The sequence below is a fragment of the Panthera tigris genome, chromosome D2, assembly GCF_018350195.1.
Source record: "Panthera tigris isolate Pti1 chromosome D2, P.tigris_Pti1_mat1.1, whole genome shotgun sequence".
Classification (NCBI taxonomy): Eukaryota; Metazoa; Chordata; class Mammalia; order Carnivora; family Felidae; genus Panthera; species Panthera tigris.
In genome coordinates this window covers 10,519,395-10,525,394 of record NC_056670.1, presented here as the reverse complement: position 1 = coordinate 10,525,394, position 6,000 = coordinate 10,519,395, and the positions used below count along the sequence as shown (strand labels likewise).

The following is a 6,000-nucleotide window of genomic DNA, read 5'->3' as shown; positions in this document are numbered from 1 at the left end:
GGATTTACCAATCAGAATTCTGGCTGGAGGCCCAGGACCCATCAGATCAGATTCTGAAGACAGTGTAATGAAGGGATGATTTACAAGGGTAAATGTGTTCAGGGTTTAGGAAGTCGATAGGGGATGCTGAGGCATCCGGGGACTAGTAACTATGGCAACTGGGAGCCCATTTCCATTTGTAGACCCTTGGGAGGTAAAAGCTGGAACCACAGAGAAGTGGCTGTCCTAGAAAGTCCTTTAGTCCCACGGATGCAGCCTCCTCTGGAACCAGAGGAGAGAAGAGAGCTGGGGAAGCAATACCCAGAATTCGGTCTGCTACCACCACAGAGGCTCCTTCTGGTGCATCCCATTGACAGAACTTAATAGAAAGTAAGAAGGCAAGGTAGCCAGGAGGATGACATCATAGAGGGGTCCCCAAGAACACAGCGCAGAGAATGCAAAAGGGTGAGGTGGAAAATGAGGCTAACAAGTGCGGTGGATAAGGCTGGATAGAAGAGAGAGTGTCATGAATAATCCAGGCCCCTTTTGGACATTGTTCTGAAGAGATAAGCTTACCTGGTCAGGACACAATGCAAGTGAACCGAGACTCTTCTCTGTGGCTTTATGTGAAGGTATTATTTTCATTCTGAAGTTTATAAAGTCAACAGAAGGGTCAGTTGAGAGGAACTAGACCCACATGGTTGAAGGAACTACACAAACAAGTTATAGCAGTTTTTCTGCCTTTCCATCTACCTATTCCCTTTCAGTCACAAACAAACAAAAAAGTTTAATTTAGGAAGTTGGGGAGAGTATCCAGTCATTGTGGGACACAGAAGTGCTTTTAAAGAAATTCTGTTGTTGGCAGGAGTAGGGAAATGTGGACTTGACTGTGCATGGAAACCCAGGGCTCATCCTTAGTGATTCAAGTTCCAGGCTGATGGCAGAATAACTTAGATTCTTCCAGATGGTGGACCTAACGTTGCCTGAACAGCCTCCTGTCCTCATCAGGATTGGCTTAGCACCAGGGCAAGATTATGGGTGGAGACCAAAGTCTCTAGTTACCGTAGCTAAAAGTGGTGGAGACACGGCACCATCAACAGTCTTTCAAGATGCTTGAGGAGATACAGCAGTTCTTTTTATGCAGCCTAAGTGCTGTCTGCTGGCTTTACAATAAATGAGTCCTTGTGACGTTCTCAATTCAAAACATTCAAATTTCTTAAACATACTGAGTAAAATTTCATCTTCTGACCTCTATAGATAAAATAAAAAATCATTTTGTCAGTACATGTCAATCACAGCAGCATATAACTGACCTAGACATTACATTTCTAGTATTTTAACAATTTACTTCTGAAGGGTCAAGACACCATTGTTTTAATTTTTAAGTTGTACTCTATATTAGAATATTTTTAAGTCAGAAGGTGCACATTAAAAAAAAACCCTCCACGATACCATCATTTAATTAAAACATTCTGGTTCCTTATTTAACAAATATGACAAATGTAACAAAAATTAATTCTGCCAACAATGAGACACTGCTGAATGGGAGTTCTGTCTTCCTGTGCTCTAAATTAGATCTGACTTAAAAAAGTAACTCATTTTGTAAAGAAAGGGAGGTAATTGACCTAACTGAAAAGAAATTTACAGGATATTTAACACTGTACATTACTTAGTTTGTTGAAATTAGTTAACAGATATATTATAAAAGTTAAATGAAATTTTATGGCTTTCAATAACATCTTTTTTCCAAGATACACATCCAATAGTCAGATTGTTTTGTCAACATTTGTTTAGAATCATTACATTTATTTATGCTATTTTGTCTATCATTCCTATATTATATAGTTTACAAAACTTATATTTTATCTAGTTACTTTAGGGTCCCTATAGACACCTCCATATTATTGCCAGTATTCACGAACTGTAAAAATTTTAAAAATTTAAGAGATGTATTTGCTACCTATCCTCTTTGAGAATAGGAGGTTAAAATAAATGATATATTTTACTGCTTCTTAGAATGTTGTAGATTGCACAACAAAGCAAATGCTTTGGCTGTAGAATGAATGTAACAATTAGAAAAATTATTTTGTTTTCATTGGTAAAATAGTGCACCCACTGTGGAAAATAGTTTGACAATTTCTCAAAAAGTTAAACGTAGCACTACCATATTGACCCAGCAAGAACCTCTGAGTTACATGTCAAAAAAAAAAAAAAAAACATTGAAAGTAGGGACTTGAATACATAGCTAAACAGCCATGTCCATTTGTAGCAATATTCATAATAGCCAAAGGTGAAAGCAACTTCTAATGTCCATCAACAAATGAATAGATAAACAAAATGCAGTATACACACAATATATAATAGCATTCAGTCATGAAAAAGAATGAAATTTTTATGTATGCTGCAACATGGTTGAACCTTCAAAACATTGGGGTAAGTAAAATAAGGCAGACACAGAAAGACAAATACTATATGATTTCACTTACTGGAGGTATATAAAATAGGAAAATTCATAGAGACAGAAAGCAGAATAAGGTTACTAGATGCTGGGAGGAGGAGAAAAAGAGGAGTAATCGTTTAATGAGTACAGAGTTAATGTACGTTGGGGATGATGAAGTCTTGGATAGAGATAGCAGTGATGGGAGCACAGCACTGAAAATGAATTACACACTTTTAAATGGTTACAATGATAAATACTACATATATATATATATATATATATATATATATATATATATGTATATATATATTCACAAAAATAAATTTTAAAGATTTCAGCTTACTCTAACAGATATTTGTTAATGAAAACTATGCATGGCACTGTCATTCTCTTTTCCTTCTACACATTTACAATCTCATGTGACAGATGATGAAGAATCACAAGAAATTTAAGAAGGATTGGTATTGGCTTGCAGGGAACTGGGTAATGGAAAAAGGACCTGGTGGATGATTAGATGAGGTTTGAAGGATACCTTAAATGCTAATGACAGTTGTGACTAGGCAAACAGAAGGAACATCATGAGAAGGAACATTGAGGCAAGAAATAGTTCATTATTAAAGAAGCGTGGGGTGCTTGGAAAGAAGTAAGAAAGAAGGCTATAAGCAGAGAGGCATTTTGAGAAATGAGATTATGGAGCTCTACTGCTGATAGTCTAGAGCTTTTTGACCTAGGACCAATTTCACTTGCTGTCTTCCACTCAGTTCTGTGGGAGATCAGGCATGGTATTGGTAGTATTAAGAACCACAGTGAAATATACATTTCCTAGCTTAGTTCCATGACTACCCAGATGCATCTATAATATTCTGTAATTTACTCCTCTTGAGCTAAGATATCACCGTGTCAGGTTTATTACACATCAGTAACTGGTGAGCAGCATCAGAGTCCCCCTCTACCAAAGATGTCCATTCCATAATCTGGAAGAACATAAATATGGATATGAATATGTTACTAGATGCCAGTAGTTTCCCTCCCCAAATTGTGACAACCAAACATGTCCCCAAATATTGCCAGAGGTTCCCTGATGGAGCAAATTAGTGCCCAGTTGAGAACTAGACCCTTCCTTAGGGATGTGAAGTTATCACTAGCATCCTTGATTTTTTTTTAAGTAAGATTTTATTTTTTAGAGGAGGTTTGGGTTCACAGTGAAATTAAGGGAAAGCTACAGAGACTTTCTACACATCCCCTGCCCCACACATGCATAGCCTCCCCTATTATCAACACCTCCCACCAAAGTGGTACATTTGTATAAGTGATTCTTAATATTTTTAGTTTCAACTCAAGATGTTGCCTGAAATCTTTAGACTGTAGAAAGATTAAAACTATAGAGATTTCCCCCAAAAGGAAATATCTTCAATGTAATCCTCACACCAATTAGGCAGGCTTTGCTAAGAAAAGAGGATGGGGGAAGAACTCTGAGCTCTGTGTGTAAATCAAATCCCTCCCCATCTTCATGTGCTACAAAGATCCTGAAGAGGCAGAACAAAGATGGATTTCCACGACAAAAGAGGAGATTCTCTTCAGTCATGACAGGATTTAAGAATTAAGGATGTGAATTCAAGGAATGGATTTTGTGCAAGGATGTGGCATGAAATATACCAGAGAAGACTGTTTCAGGGGACATAAGATTTACTTTCAGGGGAATGATGTCATCAAGATGGTGCCATAGGTATTCCCAATTTCAGCCTTCTTCTAGAAGACCAACTAGCAACTATCCTTAGATGAGACACCACTGTGAAAATCCCAGAACCAGGTGTGCACAACTCTTCCCCGGGCCAGCATAGTGCAATATTGAGAGCCCGCCCGCCACCCTCCCAACCCCGCCCCAAGCCTATAGTTTTTCCAAAGAGGAAAAAGAAAACCCACAGTGAATATAGAGCTTCCCCAGAATTATAGGTTGCTTCCCGGAAGGTTCACTCAGGTCTCAGCTCATGGGGACCACTGGGGGACCCAATGGAGCTGGCCACTGGGTATCTGGTAACAATGCAGAATACATCATTGGGAAAATGCAATATCTTCAATAAATGGTGCATAGAAAACTGGATAGCCACATGCAAAAGAAAGAAACTGAACCCCTATATTATAGCAGTTACAAAAATTAACTTAAATAGGATTAAAGGTTTAAATATGAAACCTGAAACCATAAAACTCCTAGGAGAAAACAAGGGGGAAAAAAGTTCCTTGACATGTCTTGGCAATGATTTTCTGAATATGACACTAAAAGCATAACCAACAAAAGCACTGGGACTACATCAAGTACATCTTCTGCACAGCAAAAGAAATGATCAGCAAAATGAAAAGACAACCTACAGGATAAGAAAATATATTCATAAATCATTATCTGATAGGAAGTCAATATCCAAAATATAAGCAACTGATTTCAGTCATATGCAGAATTTAAGAAACAAATGAACAAAGGAGAAAAGGAAAGAGAGAGAGAGAGAAACCAAGAAACAGACTCTTAACTACAGAGAACAAACTGATGGTCACCAGAAGGGAGTGGGCTGGGGGGGGGGATGGGTGAAGTACGGGTACGGGATGGGTACTAAAGAGGGCACTTGTCGTGATGAGCACTGGGTGTTGTATTCAAGTGTGGAATCAATAAATTATATACCTAATATATTATACCTAATAATATACCTAATAATTATATACCTAACTAATTATTACACTGTATGGTAACTAACCAGAATTTAAATTTAAAAACTTGAAAAAAAACCCCACAAAATGTAAACAACACATACAACTTGGCAGCTAAAAACATACATCACTAATCATCAGGGAAATTCAAGTCAAAACCATAATGAGATACCACCACGCACCTCTTAGGACAGCTATTACCCAAAAGACAAGAGATAACAAATGATGGTGAGGTTGTGGAGAAAAGGGAACATTTATGTATCATTGGTGGGAATGTGAGTTGATACAACCACTCCGGAAAACAGTGTGGAGGTTCCTCAAAAATTTTAAAGCAGAGCTATGATATAATCCAGCAATCCCACTTCTGGGTATATATTTGAAGGAACTGAAATCACTATCTTAAAGAGATATCCACACTCCCATTTTTGTTACAACATTATTTACAATAACCAAGATACGGCAATGACCCAAGTTTCTGTCAACGATGAATGGATTATATGTATATTTGTATATGTATATGTATATGCATATGTATATGTATACATATACGTATAAGTGTATGTATATGTATACACACAATGTAATATTGTTTAGCCCTACAAAAAGGAAATCCTGCCATTTATGACAACACAGATAGACTAGGGCATTATGCTAAGTGAAACAAGTCAGAAAACAACAAGTATTTAGGCTTTTCTATGGTTTATGTTGTTCCTTCCACAACTGTAGAGAATAGAGAACCCATGGTTAAGGGCTGATTCAGCCCACACAGTGTGTGTGTGTGTGTGTGTGTGTGTGTGTGTGTGTGTGTGTATTGTAGATGCAGTGAGGAGAGGATACAACATCTTTTATCAACTGAATGGCTGGACCCATATGTGCTAGGAAAT

General features: G+C 37.6%; 1 long non-coding RNA gene across 1 annotated transcript in view; it reads left to right on the top strand.

Moving 5' to 3' along the window:
* The first annotated feature begins 456 nt into the window (after positions 1-456).
* The window catches only part of LOC122231731, a 179,918-nt gene continuing 174,374 nt past the window's right edge, over positions 457-6,000 (top strand). The window contains exon 1 of the long non-coding RNA XR_006208968.1: positions 457-611. This is a non-coding gene — a long non-coding RNA (uncharacterized LOC122231731). The remainder of the gene's footprint in view (positions 612-6,000) is intronic.